The 15,288-nt window shown below is 42.2% G+C and overlaps 1 protein-coding gene and 1 pseudogene across 7 annotated transcripts in view; one reads left to right on the top strand and one right to left on the bottom strand.

Moving 5' to 3' along the window:
* The first annotated feature begins 1,175 nt into the window (after positions 1-1,175).
* Positions 1,176-15,288, top strand: part of LOC131517654 (H-2 class I histocompatibility antigen, Q10 alpha chain-like) — a 37,427-nt gene continuing 23,314 nt past the window's right edge. For 3 of the 7 annotated variants that reach the window (XR_009264730.1, XM_058740058.1, XM_058740088.1), the window contains exon 1: positions 1,177-1,428. The gene's annotated coding sequence lies outside the window, so the exon portion shown is untranslated. Of the gene's footprint in view, positions 1,429-15,288 lie in introns of all 7 variants that reach the window. The other 4 variants (XR_009264731.1, XM_058740099.1, XM_058740115.1 and 1 more) reach the window with 3 other exon arrangements.
* On the bottom strand, positions 10,978-12,145 carry LOC131517676 (immunity-related GTPase family M protein-like; annotated as a pseudogene).

Raw genomic sequence — 15,288 nt, forward strand, 5'->3', positions numbered from 1 at the left:
TTCTATCAAAACCCTGTTCACCCTGCCTGTGTCAGAGTTATTGTGGGTTTTTTTGTTTTTTTGTTTTGTTTTGTTTGTTTTGTTTGTTGCTTGTTTTGGGTTTGTTTGTTTTTGTTTTGTTTTGTTTTGTTCATTGTTTATCTCAGGCACACAACTGAGTTTATAAACTCCAAATTTTGGGACTCCTGTGGCACAGACCAGCTCTGTTCCTCTGGAGGAGGATCTCGCACCCTTTTGCCAACTCTTGCAAGGAAACTAGTTGTGCAATCATGCATGAGTTCAGAGTTTACATCAAAACAGAGCAGAAAGCCAGCACCCCTGCCTGATGTCCTCAGCCAGACCCCACTCCTATTCCTGGAAACAGTAGCATGTTGGCATCACCTGTCCTTCTTGCAACCCAGGGGATCCTCAGACCATGTGTCACTCCTGGGATTCCACCCCACTTTGCCACCAGAACACCATTAAGCCATGCACATCCCCCATGGTAGCAGACTTGTAAAAGTTCAGATTTTGCACTCCACTGCCTATAATACTTTGTGGTAGCGTCCATAAGCAGGCTGCCTCCCCGCTGCCATACCCTCAACTCTGTCTCCCCCAAGTCAACTCTCTGCACCTCCTACCATCCAGCAGATTATCACTTTTCTACTTACAGATTTGAAGTTTTTATTCTTTCAGACTTTTGATTGATTTCTTGGGTGTTTAGAATGATTTGATAACTATCTACCTGTGTTCAAGGGATGAGACAAGCTTAGTCTCCCTACTCCTCCACTATCTTCTAGATATACTCTTTATGAGACTTCACTCCCCATAGAGTTTGGGTTGTCCAAGCTAAACAAGGGGGCCATACATGTCATTTTCTCAAGATTCAGGCCATATTCTCTGATTCTGGATTCAGATTCTTCCTGGTGTAGAGACTGTGGCCTAGTTAGGGTGGCCTCACCAGGGTCACTGCGAGGTCTTCTGCCTGAGGTCCTGTGTCTTCTCTCACCCATTATGCCAAAAACACAAAATATGTGGCTAACATGCCTTTCAGTTTCACTTCCTGGCAATGGCTGTGCTTCTCAGAAAAGGAGCCCACAGAACTTTGATTTCACTTTCTGTTCTTCGAAATGCAGGGCTCTTCAATGTGTCTGTTTCTTCAGTGTTGACCAGATTCCTGTGAGGGTGGAGCAGAAGTCAGAGATTATTTCAGTCATGCCAGTTTCTCACACACAGTTTAAACCTTTTGGGGGACAGTCAGCTCTTTAATCTGCAGTGACCACATCAACACCCAGGACCTGTTCCAGTGCAAGGACAGTCTGTGTACAAGAGTGTTCCTGCTGTGAGTGGCAAGAAGCACTTCAAGAAAACTCAGCATTTCCTGCACTGCCAGTGGACACATTAAGTACTCAACTCTGACACAAGGAGTCTCTTTTCTTTCAGGAGCTGGTAAGCAAAAATCACTTTGGATTGAATACAGGTCTAAAAATATAATTATAGATTTGTGGGTCTAAGTGTGGGAAAGCCTGGATGCTTGCTTTTGGGTGCTGTGAATTTGAAAGTCTGAGGGGCAGGATGGCTAGCGGATGACTGTGAGTCATTTAGAGAATTTAACTATTTGGGACATTTCCAAAAGGTGGTTGGAGAACAAATTTTATCTCTGTGACCTGCAGAAGGATCATGTGAATGTCAGGGGTGTCAGTGGATAAGGGATTTCCCCAAGAGCTTCTGCCATCAGACACCCCTCATCTCATGTCTGAATACCTTTCACCTTGGAGACAATGCATATTATCAGTTTAAAAACAAAATTCAAAATTCAACTGAATAAATTCTAAAGAGCTGATTGGCTTTATTGAATGATTCATGAGTTAGGCAGCAGCATCTTATCTAGAAAATAGAAAGGAGCTCCCTTAAATTGTAGGAAAGAAAATGTTTTTAAAGGAAGAGAGAAAGAGAAAAAGAAAGAAATCATTAGCAAAAAAAATCCACTGTTAGTTAGGATTGCTCTCCTAGGGGGAAGGGATGGGGCTATCAGTTAATTGCCCTGTGATGACCAGGAAACTCTTATGCATGCTGGCTAAAGGAGACATTCCTGGGAGAGTGAAACTGTAGTTAGGTTAGGTATTAAGACTTGGTTTACTGAGTTGAGGCCTTACCTTACATGGCTTCCTGTGGCCCTGTGGCCCCATAGCCCTGTGGCCCTTCTTTTTCACAAGATCGGACTCCCAGCTTAACTCATAGATGCCATCAAAATGTAAGGCATTGGAGCCACTTTCAGCTACTGTTTGGTAGCTCTCATTGCTTTTATTGATCCTTTGTGTGGTATTCACATGTCATCATGTTTTTGCTTAATCTCTATCATACTCACAGGTGATGACTTCAGGTTCACAATTTTTTAATCACCCATCCTCTTCATCTTTTCAAAAATTTTTTAATGTTTATTTCTGAGAGAGACAGAGAGAGAGACAGAGACAGAGTGCAAGTAGGGGAGGGGCAGAGAGAGAGGGAGACACAGAATCCAAAGCAGACTCCAGCCTCTGAGCTGTCAGCATGGAGCCTAATATGGGGCTTGAAATCATGAATGGTGAGATCATGACCTGAGCCAAAGTCGGATGCTTAACTGACTGAGCCACCCAGGCACCCCCCATCCTCTTCATCTTATTTACTTAATGGCTAGCATCTCACACATTTAAAACTTTTGAGAGAGTACAATATACCGGGCATATTATTATTTTTTAATCAGGATAATTTTCAATGGTTAGAGTACACTTTGAAGCCATGGTTCCAAAGACCAAAACAATCAAAATCAAATAAGTCAAAGAAAGACCCCACTGAAGGAGAGGCTTGTTCAATGATCTTATGTAGTTGTGTCTAAGCTTTCCCAGAAGTGTTAATTCAGATGCACCAGGTGGCATTGGTCACAGTACATATAGCTCTTGCTCAGCTAAAAGATAATCAGAGGCTGTTTTATTGTCAAGAGAATCTTTGACCAGAGAGTTGAAGAATCTTTGTTAGGCATCTATTGTCTTAGCAATGGATTCCGGAATATTTTTTGGAGTTTAGGAAAGTTTCCTAATCAAATTGTCATGTAGGAGTGCCTAGGTGGCTCAGTCAGTTAAGTGTCTGACTCTTGGCTTTGGCTCAGGTCATGATCTCACAGTTGTAAGACCAAGCCCCATGTGTCAGTGCAGGGCCTGCTTGGGATTCTTTCTCTCCCTCTCTTTCTGCCCCTCCCCACTCAGCCTCAGGTTCCTAAGGGCAGCTGAAGCCCTTGACTGAGTCCAATCTGCTGTCAGCTGGTGTAGAGTCTATACCTAGGTAGGGAAACTGTCTTCTTTGTGCTTCCAGGAGTCACAAAACCAAAATTCACTGGTGTAGGAGGGATCTTCGAATAGCTTAATATTCCAATACCTTATTTTATGCATGAGGAAATGAGGTCTGGGGTGATGTTGTAACTGCCCTGGTCAGTGGTAGAGCTGAGCCAGCATCTGAAGCTAGAGGAAAGTAAGAGGCAGACACTGTTGGGGTAGCCAGGAGGCCTCTAGTTTTTGCATCAATTGGTGGATTGACCACTGTGGAGAGCAGAGAAGAATATAGACTTCATCTGAACTTCCACATGTCATCCATATCCAGGCTTTCCCTCATTTTGCTCTTTAATATAAAGTCTTGGGATACATTTTTCATTTAATTGCAGTATAGTTGACACACCATGTTACACATTAGTTTTAGGTGTACAACATAATGAGTCTGCAACTCTATATCTAATGCTGTACTCACCACAAGTGTAGCTACCTTCTGTCACCATACACCACTACAATACCAGTGACCATATTCCCTACACTGCACCTTCTATTAGTCCTGGAACAGTGTTTACAAGAGACATACATTCCTCCCCTGCACAACAGAGTTTGCTTTGGGTAATCTCATTCTAAATGTTTGGCCTACATTTCTTTTTTTTAATATTTTTTTAATATTTATGTACTTTTGAGAGAGATACACAGAGGCGTGAGTGGGGGAGGGGCAAAGAGAGGGAGACACAGAATCCGAAGCAGGCTCCAGACTTGGAGCTGTCACAGAGCCCAATGCGGGACTCAAACTCACAGACCATGAGATAAAGGCCTGAGCTGAAGTTGGACGCCTAACTGACTGAGCCATCCAGGCACCCCTGGCCTACATTTCTATTGTCTGCTTCTTCCCATGGGCCTCTGAGAATACTGAGGACAGAAAACATTTCCACTGCCACCACCTTCCCTAAAATGCAGGTGCTAAGGATAACAGTCGGATGTGGTTTATGAAATGAAGGCAAATAGGATGGTCTCAAAGGAAGTTCCAACCAGACCTTAGGATAGGAAACATTTCCACTCCACAAGCCAGGACACCAATCTTGCAAACAGACAGCCTGAATTTCTTAGTCTCCAATGGATGATACTACAAACATAAAAACTTCTTGACTCATTTAAATTCCTTCTTAGACTTCATTTTCTTATCTGTAACTTCATGGGATTTTTCACTGTATGTTTAAATTTGAAAATGGCACTCAAAGGAGGTGAAGTTGTGTCTTTTAAGTAGCCAAACTTTTTGCCTTTTTCAGAATGTTACATAGTTGGAATTATGCAATGTATAGTCTTTCCAGATTGGTTTCTCTCATGTGGTAATATGCATTTCAGTTTCTTCCATGTCTTTTCATACCAGCTGCCATTTAAGGAGCCTTCTGAAAGCTGAGTGATGAGTGGAAGTGCTCCAGGTCACTAGTTCCTGGTGACACTTCTGAACCTTAGCGTTGAAGAGTTCCTATAAGTTTCTATGGAGACAAACAGGTTACTATGCAAGGAAAGAGAATGGAATTGGCATTGGGTTTTTTTACTGGAAACATGTCATGCTTGAAGGAGATGTTCAAACTTCAGAGTTCTAAGAGATAATGACGCTGTATCCAGAATCTTATACTCAGTTAAACTATCTATTGAAAGTGATTACAAAATAAAGGCATTAACTGGAATTCCAAAACTCAGTAGTTTACCACCCAGAGAACTTTTCCCCCAATTTGTTTGAGAATGGACTCAATGTAAATGGATAGGACATTCAAGAAGCACCAACACCACCAAGGAAATAGATGGATGTGAGTGAAGCTTGCACTCCAGGCCGGGAGGGCAACTAGTCCACGTGAGAATAAGAATTAGAGGTGCTGCATAGGCCACCTTCAAAGAGAAAGGACTTTCTGGATTAATGTCATGATTAAGAAGAGGTATCTGAGTGATAAGGGAAAGGTATAGTATATTATTATGATAAAATTATACTATGCCACTTCTTTATCCCCTTATTACTTTTCTCCCAGGTTACTTTTAATTATCTCCTCCCTTCAGCTACACCAATTTAGTGACATAGGTTTATTTCTCCCTCTGTGTAGTCTAGTCACTTTACCTGAGTCTTGGTGGATATCAAGGTCATGATCATAATCACTGAGATAAGAAGCATAAACCAAAACCACAACCACATTATTAAATTCTTAAAACTGTTTAGTGCTTGCCAGTTTTATAACAAACCTTTAAAATAATCAAAGAAAATGTATTTTGAATAATAAAATGATATAAGTGCCATCATTGTTGGCAATACAAGTGTTAGGTGTGGCAGACATGTTGACAAGTAGAGAGAAGAAATTCTGTAAGGATCATGTGATTATTGATTGATACTACATAAGAGTGAGAGGGCAAGACATATCGCCAGGATTGTACAGGAAATACAATGTGTATTAAATTACTTAAAACTCCAATGTAAACTAAAGAAGACCTAAAACCAAATACAAACTCGCAGAGATTTTGAGTGTGGAAACTCAAAATAAGCTAAGTTCTTTGTCCTTAATTAGTAAGTGAACAATATTAAGATAGATAAAGGCAGAGTCACAAATAATTAAAATAGTTACTCATGGGTTATAGGGCTTAGATAAGGGTGAGAGGATTTTACATTGAATTTTATAATCTCCAGTTTTGTGGTAGCTCACCACTGCCTAATTTTGTTATTCTGATTTTTTAAAATGAACTAAAGTATTTCAACATACATTATATTACCACTGTAGGCAAGGATAGAAACATGGATTCCTGAGCTGCACAAAGATACATTATAGTTCATCTCCAACTTCCACACACTCTGGTACTTTTGGAAGGCAGGTGTGAATTCCAGAGCCCATGATAGAATTTTCCCACTGGAATCCAGGGGCCATGACAGAGATATCAAAGTCTGGTGGGGTCCGAATAGCCAAAGTAATTTTGAAGAAGAAGACCAAAGCAGGAAGCATCACAATCCCAGAATTTAGCCTCTACTACAAAGCTGTCATCATCAAGACAGCATGGTATTGGCACAAAAACAGACACATAGACCAATGGAATAGAATAGAAACCCCAGAACTAGACCCACAAACGTATGGCCAACTCATCTTTGACAAAGCAGGAAAGAACATCTAATGGAAAAAAGACAGTCTCTTTAACAAATGGTGCTGGGAGAACTGGACAGCAACATGCAGAAGGTTGAAACTAGACCACTTTCTCACACCATTCACAAAAATAAACTCAAAATGGATAAAGGACCTGAATGTGAGACAGGAAACCATCAAAACCTTAGAGGAGAAAGCAGGAAAAGACCTCTCTGACCTCAGCCGTAGCAATCTCTTACTCGGCACATCCCCAAAGGCAAGGGAATTAAAAGCAAAAGTGAATTACTGGGACCTTATGAAGATAAAAAGCTTCTGCACAGCAAAGGAAACAACCAACAAAACTAAAAGGCAACCAACAGAATGGGAAAAGATATTTGCAAATGACATATCGGACAAGGGACTAGTATCCAAAATCTATAAAGAGCTCATCAAACTCCACACCCGAAAAACAAATAACCCAGTGAAGAAATGGGCAGAAAACATGAATAGACACTTCTCTAAAGAAGACATCCGGATGGCCAACAGGCACATGAAAAGATGTTCAACGTCGCTCCTTATCAGGGAAATACAAATCAAAACCACACTCAGATATCACCTCACGCCAGTCAGAGTGGCCAAAATGAACAAATCAGGAGACTATAGATGCTGGAGAGGATGTGGAGAAACGGGAACCCTCTTGCACTGTTGGTGGGAATGCAAACTGGTGCAGCCGCTCTGGAAAGCAGTGTGGAGGTTCCTCAGAAAATTAAAAATAGACCTACCCTATGACCCAGCAATAGCAGTGCTAGGAATTTACCCAAGGGATACAGGAGTACTGATGCATAGGGGCACTTGTACCCCAATGTTTATAGCAGCACTCTCAACAATAGCCAAATTATGGAAAGAGCCTAAATGTCTATCAACTGATGAATGGATAAAGAAATTGTGGTTTATATACACAATGGAATACTACGTGGCAATGAGAAAAAATGAAATATGGCCTTTTGTAGCAATGTGGATGGAACTGGAGAGTGTGATGCTAAGTGAAATAAGCCATACAGAGAAAGACAGATACCATATGGTTTCACTCTTATGTGGATCCTGAGAAACGTAACAGAAACCCATGGGGGAGGGGAAGGAAAAAAAAAAAAAGAGGTTAGAGTGGGAGAGAGCCAAAGCATAAGAGACTGTTAAAAACTGAGAACAAACTGAGGGTTGATGGGGGGTGGGAGGGAGGGCAGGGTGGGTGATGGGTATTGAGGAGGGCACCTTTTGGGATCAGCACTGGGTGTTGTATGGAAACCAATTTGACAGTAAATTTCATATATTAAAAAATAAAAAAATAAAAAATAAATAAATAAAACCCAAAAAAACCAAAAAAAAAAAACCCAAAAAAACAAAAAAACAAAGTCTGGTGGGGTCATTGAAGTGCCTCTCAGGGAACCCTAGCCTCTTCTTCCTCAGGAAAGTGAAAACATCTTCAGTCATTTACTCCCCCTCTCACTCCTGAATATCACTCTGTTTTGTTTCTTCCTCATTTTCCAGCCTTTTCTTCGTAAACATAGAGCCTGAGTGACCTGAGTGACCTGAGGCTGGATTAAAGGACCTCTGAATATTTGGCAGAGGCTGGTCCTTGAGTAGAAAGCAGGGAAAGACATGTCCAGAGACCAAGGAGGGAAGGGCTGTGATTGGGCAGGACAACTCCTTCAATGCTGTGTCCATGCAGGAGTGACTGTCACAGACAGAAGGGGTCATTCACAAGTGCCAGTTCTGTAAGAAGCCTCTTGATTGTATTATCTGCTTTCTGTTACTGTGGAAAAAATTACCCTGAAACTTAGTGGCTTAAAACAAGTGTTTATTATCTTATAGTTTCTCAGCATCAGCAGTTTTAATTGTGTGGTTCTGGATAAGGGTCTCTTGTGAGGTGGTAGTCAAGCTATCAGCTGGGCTGCATCTTCTGAAGCTTTGTCTGGAGCTGGAGAATTTGTTCCCAAAATGATGCACTTACATGGCTGGCAATTAATGCAGGCTAAATACGATCTCCTCCATGAGGCTTCTAATTCTTTAATTCCTCTCCAGCAGTTTAGTTCTAACTTCCTATGGTTACTAGGCAGAGAGAGACAGAGAGACAGAGACAGATAGAGAACACAAGAGAACAAGAGTGATCCTGTAAGAGAGAATATTTATAACACAAAAGCTGCAGACTTTTCTTAACAAAACTTTGGAATTCTTGAACATTCCATTATTGCAGCCCTATTCCATTATTAACTCCAGGGAATGGGATTAAATAAAGCCATGAAAATAGGAGATAATGTTGGAGGCCATCTTAAAGGTGCCTCTACTAACCTAAGGGAATGTCAAGATTGTATTTTCCAATCCTATTTGGGAACACCTGCTGGGATTCCAAGCAGGGAGGAGTAAGCTCTTTATCACAGGTTCTGATCACTTTGTCTCCTGGTTTGTCTCATTTGATGATCTGTCCTCATTTGTCTTCAGTGCATTTCTATTTTTCACTTCCTATGTGGTAAACTATTTGGTCTCAAACCCCCCAGTAGACCTACCCAGTGGTCAGGCTTCCTGGTGTTCAGCGTGACCTGGCTTTCTTCTTGTCTGAGCACTGGGAGGCTCCAGTGGGTGTGGGCTCTTCTTTACCCTCCCTTATGATCACCCAGAAGAGGTTAGTTAGGGTTCAGTTTACTCTAAGACCTCTGTACTTAGGGCAATTCTGACCTCTAAAACCCTTTGACTGCCAGTCTCAATTCTCTTCCTCTTCCCTCATTGTCTGGTGATCTCAGGATGCAGAAAGAGTGCGGAACTGTTTTTGTTTCCTTGATTTCCAAAATGGAAACTGAACAGCTGAGTTGGAAAAAGAATGAGACACAATTATGCTCTCAGGCTTCTATGTTAAATGCAGGTCTCTCCCACCAGACTCTTCTCATGCCACTGGATGGACAATCCCAGTAGGACCCTCACCTTTTGGTGGCCCCTTCTTTCAGTGTGACTTTATTTTGTCCCTTCTTAGCCATGAAGAGAAGGAATGATAATGATAATACCAAACATTTACTGAAATACATGTCTGACACTATTCTAAGTGCTATATGTTCTTTAACTCATTAAATTCTCATATTATCTGGATCTGGGTAGACTTCTTAAGATGTAGTATTATCATCATTTTAACTATTGGAAAACTACAACAGTGGACTGTCAACTGACTTGCCCATGCTCACATGCCAGGGCATGCTGGAGCTGGGATTTAACCTTAGGATTCTTAACCACTCCCCTAGGCATCTTTCAGTTTACTTCCATTCAATATTAGCTTCACTCTCCATCCCAGTGAATATTTATGATAACCTCTGATAAACTCTCCTTTGTGAGCCAAAGCCTTAAGTTGGCCCAAAATTTTACACATTGGTCCAGTTCAGATACATCTACCAAATTCAGATTGCGCTCCACACTGGGTGAAATCTTCCCAGGTAAATACAGTAAAGTGATGGGTTTGAATGGGAATGATGCAGGAAGGAGGGTTTCTCTTATTAGGACTGAGTAATTCCCACATTGGCGAGAACGAGGTTATGATACTTCTGGTGGTGGAGAGTGAGATTTCAGATTTTATCTGACAAAATAAGTTACAAATCAATTTTCATTATGCATGTGCCTAGCAGTGATAAAAAACCTAGATGTATGATCTGGAATGGTTTCCATTTAGGAGGATTTCTATAGTCTCTATATAGATTGGGTTAACTATATAAACAGTAAGGTCATAGACAGTGGGTTAGTTTCCTCAAAGCTGATGATCAAATTAAGTTTCCTTTGACAAACATTGGGGGTAACCTTGACAAATAACACAACATAACAGGTAACTTTAAGTGAACAAACATTTCTCTATAGCAAACAATTTAACAGGTAGTACATCCTATAACAGGCCCACCATGAAGTGTATGTGAAGAGCATGACCTCTCAGAGAGTGGGGTCAGTGTTTGTTACATACAGTAGTCAGGTTTGCTTTTCCATTCAACAACTTTCCAATCCCAGTAATAGTGCCTCTTGAGTCCATCCCCCATTTCCTTTTTTTTGGATATGAATTATATGGGCAAATAGGTATAAGGGCAAAACTTCACAAGATGTCAGACTGGCCTTGGAATCCTGGAACCACTACATACTTTTCAGAGAATATCTAAGCACACACTCTCCATCATATTTCCCCAAGGGGAACATCCTTGCCTCCAGGCACACCTCTGTGAGTCCAGGGAGTTAGAGGTAAGAAGTAAAGGAACAGGGGAAACCAAGCGGTCTTGGAGAAAAGATGTTAATGTAAAGTGATAAAGTGATATCAGAATGAGATTGTATGTCACACTGTGCAAATGTTTTCTTCCACCTTTGGGTCCCAGCTAATTTAATAAATGACAGGAAGTATTATGGAGTTTACTGAGGTTGGTTCAAAATGAGCTACTCAGCTCTCTTGCCTCAAAGAATTTAGAACCAATGAAAGTGGACATATTGAGCTTGACTGAGAATTTATAAAGTATACAAGGTGAGGAGAAGACCCCAGATGTCCTGAGGTTGCTTCAAAAGGAGACTGTTGAGACATCAGCTCTTCAGATGATGAAGTCTTGCAGGATTTTCTTCAGGATGGTCTTGGTGTCCTTGGTGACTATTCCAAGGAATTGTCTATATTTCTACTGTCTTGTGTAGTTGATAATAGTGTCATCTAAGAGTGGAATTTGGCTAATATAAGAGGCTGTATTACAATTCATCCAATATAATGCCAATAATGTTCTCCCTGGGGTGAACAGTGTGCAGATCTTGAGACTTCATAATGGTCTTGTATTCCTCCATGGGTTTTCCCCATATGTTGGGCCACCTGCTGGAGACATTCATCATCCACACAAAAAGCAAATGGTAGGCCTTCAGACACTCCCCCAGATCATCTGCATTCTGAAAGCCAAGGGTGTCCTGGAAAAACTTTGATGCTATTTTCACCTACAAAGAGATCACTTCGTAATTAATGACCTTCTCATGGGTGTAAGGCAAGTTCTCTAGGGGACCATGGTACCTGATGTGCAAGGTGTCTCTAGGAACTGGGAAGTTATGCAATAAGGGATCGATGCTGGAGACAAGGAATATGATGGGTTCACACACCCCTTCCTTCAGGAGATTTTTCTGGATATTCTCCTGGATATTCTGCAGGAGCCATTCCTCCCAGAAGGCACTTGTGCTGAGGTCCCTGTCCAGCTTGGTCCAGATGATGTAGAACCTCTTTCCCAGACTCTGAATGATCTGGGCTAGCTTTATGAGATTCATGCTGAACTGTTCAGATATACTGATGATGAAAAGTTCATACTAGCTAAAATGCATCTCCTCCAGATAGTTCTCCGGGCTTTCGGGTGGCAGTCCCTGTTCCAGGCATGTCCCATAGCACCACACTTGGAATGTAGGAGGAAGAGTAGCAAGTGGGAATCAGGTGGTCCTCACCATCCCAGTGGGGGCTGTTGCCTCTTCTTATGCCCAGTTACCCGCAGTGCTTTGATGAAGGAGGACATGACATTGCTGGAGTCCCCAGTTACAGCTCACTAGGGTACTGGACTCTGTCTCCAGGGTGCCCCTGACTATAGAGTCCACCTCCAGCAACTTCCCTCCTCCCACAGCGTTTTCAATGTTTATGGCACCTATCTTAGATAAAATGCTCCAGCCCATATTGTACCACACAGCAGGAGTGAAGGATGTAGATAATGGGGTGTGAAGGGACAGGGCGGGCTATGTCATGTCAGACAGTGGATTGACCTGGAGAAATAGGAAGAGCAGGGAAGTTAGGAGTGCCAGGTGCAGCTGAGGATTTATCAGATCTGGTATCCTAACTGAGGGTGTCAGATCCACACCCAACTCACTGCAAAGGCATTTAGACTGGAAACTACAAGGCCCTGCAAAATGTTTGATAGTTTGTCAAAAATTAAAATATATTAAGGGTGCCTGGGTTGTTCAGTTGGTTGAGTGCCCTACTTTGGCTCAGGTCATGATCTTGTGGTTCATTGGTTAGGCCCCACATCGGGCTCTGTGCTGACAGCTCAGAACCTGGAGCCTGCTTCTGATTCTGTGTCTCCTTCTCTCTCAGCCCCTCCCCTGCTGATTTCTCTCTCTCTCTCTCTATCTCTCTCTCTCTCTCTCTCTCAAAAATAAACAAACATTTAAAAATTTAAATATATTATTCAACCATAGAATGAGGAAATCCTACCATTCGTGACAACATGGATGTACCTTGAAAGCATCGTGCTAAGTAAAATAAATCAAAGAGACAGATATTGTATAATCTGTGTGTAGAATCTAAAAATAAAATAAAATAAATTCATAAAGAAAGATAACAGACTTGTGGAGAGGTGGAGGCACAGCGTGAGAAGGGGGGGCTGTTGGAGGACGCAGTCAAAAGGTACAAGATTTCAGTTATAGTTATAAGTAAGCACTAGGGATGTAGTGTACAGTCTAATGACTATATGTAATACCACTGTTTGATTTATAGGAAAGTTGTTAAGGGAATAGATCCTAAGAGTTCTCATCACAAGGAGAATTTTTTCTCTTTTTTTTCTTTTCTTTCCATTGTATTTTTATGAGATGATTGATGTTAGCTGAACCTATTGTAATAATCATTTCACAAAATATGTAAATCACATCATCATGCTGTATGCCTTAACTCATACAGTAATGTATGTCAATTATCTTTCAACAAAACTGGTAAAACTCAATTCAGATGCACAGAAACACATGTATATACCTGAAAAATGATTTTGCCAACAATTTATCTACCTTCCACTACTATATTTTTCCACTGGGTATTTTTTAAAATTCTTATTATAATGCACCAAAAAGATTTTGTAACCTAAAAAGCAGAATGAAAAACACTCATTAGTGGATTTTCCATGCAAGATCCTATATGGTTTGTGCCATGTCCAATTATCTTGAGCCATGAAGCGGGGATCAGCTGTGGATCAGACTAGAAATTGGAGACATCAAGGACTTTTGTGGGCTTGAACCCAATGTGGAATAAGCCCCACATTTTCCCACATTTTATTATTATCATAGGGAAAGGGTGAGGATGTATCATATTGATTTATTCTAGAAAAGTATACCAACATCCACATCAATGGGCATGAAGCACAAAAGGACCCAGTCTGGGGAGGGAGTATTTCAAGAGTCCACCTTAATAACATAATCTGTAAAGGATGGAGTTGGTTGGGGCACCTGGGTGGCTCAGTCCATTAAGTGTCCAACTTGGTTTCAGCTCAGGTCATGATCTCACAGTTTCATGGGTTTGAGCCCCACAATAGGCTCTGTGCAGACAGGGCAGAGTCTGCTTGGGATTCTCTGTCTCCCTCTCTCTGTCCCTTTCCCACTCATGCTGTCTCTGTCTCTCTCAAAATAAATAAACTTTAAAAAAAGATGGAGTTGGTGTACATCAATAGGGAAATTTTTCCAATAAAGATACACACGTGCATTCCTATACATTGTCTAAGGCCTGTTAGACACCTTGTCCCTGAAACCTAGTCCCTATTCCACAGAAGGTCCAGCTGGTGTTCCAGATAGACTCCAAATTCCAGGCAACCCCAGAAATTGCCATTGTCTTGCATCCTGCTTAGACTCTAAGAGAATATGAATAGAAAATCATGCTGTCCTTTTCAAAGCCTTTTTTCCATAAGAACATCCCCTCTGCCGTGAACACAGAGGCACAGTGCCTACACACTGAGGGCTTGAATGGGTTTGGAGCAAAGAATTCGGGTGCTAAGTTTGGTTCCTGAAGAATGCCAGAGAGGGGTCCTGCTGTGAATATTCACTGAAATGAGTAAGCCAGTCCCCCAGCTCTCCTGCCCTGGTGCCAGTTTCCACCTTTCATGTCTTTACACTAGCAGGTTATTATTCAAGTTGGATTGTAAGAGCCCTTTCATTTACCTGCTCCAGAAAGCAGATGGCGACCATGATTAGGCAGATGTCAGTGGCCCTCCTGGCATGTTACCCCACCCTGGGAAAGGATCTAGCTCTCAGGCAGAGGCAGTTACCTCCAGGATAGATGAAAACTGGTTCCAGCCCAGGATGCTCCAAAAGGGGGGAAAGAAGTTGTGTTGGGTTCTAGAAAGAGTCCTAGAAAGAGTCTTAAGAGAAGAAAGGAAGTGATGCTGGGAAGGACAGAGAGATTTTGCAGAGTATTCTTCTCAAGTGCCTTTCCTGCTCAGAGCTATGTGATTTCTGGGTAAAGGTGACGGCGGGGCCTCAGCAGAAGGGAAGATAGAGAGGGTCACTTTCAGTTTCTATTCCACTAAATGACTCCAGTTCTCACAATGGGGACAAAACCACTTCACCCTCTCTATTCTGGAGGGTGGGGCTCCTGCAGCATCTGTCTGAGGCTTACACAGGCCTAACAGAGGGGGAGGGTTCTCTGAGAGGTGTTGCTTCCTCCTACCTGAAATGGTTCCTCTGATGTCAGCACCCAGATCAGTGAGAAATAAACATTCAGCACCTGTGAGGCTGGCCCCTCAGATGGATATAGACTCTGCCTGCAAGGTTGCTCCTTGGGGTTGCCCAACATGCCCTTCCTGAAATGTACCATAGAAGGTCCTGGGGATTCCTAGAAGGAATTCCTAAAGCTCTTGGAATTTCTTCAGCAATAGGAGTGTCTTTCATATGCTAATGAGATGACTCAGGGGTGGAGACCCTTCAGGATGGGGGCTGATGGCTAGAAAGACCAACCCAAGGTTAGAGGATTGGAACTTTCAGCCTCCTCCTTCCTTCCTTCCCCAACCCCTACTCCCTCCCACCCGCCTCCCACCTCCACCCCCCCCCCCCCCCCCCCCCCCCCCCCCCCGCCAACCTCCAGGGAGGTGAGGGGGACCAGGGACTGAGTTCAATCACCAATGGCCAATGAG

Source organism: Neofelis nebulosa, chromosome 1 (genome assembly GCF_028018385.1).
Source record: "Neofelis nebulosa isolate mNeoNeb1 chromosome 1, mNeoNeb1.pri, whole genome shotgun sequence".
Classification (NCBI taxonomy): domain Eukaryota; kingdom Metazoa; phylum Chordata; class Mammalia; order Carnivora; family Felidae; genus Neofelis; species Neofelis nebulosa.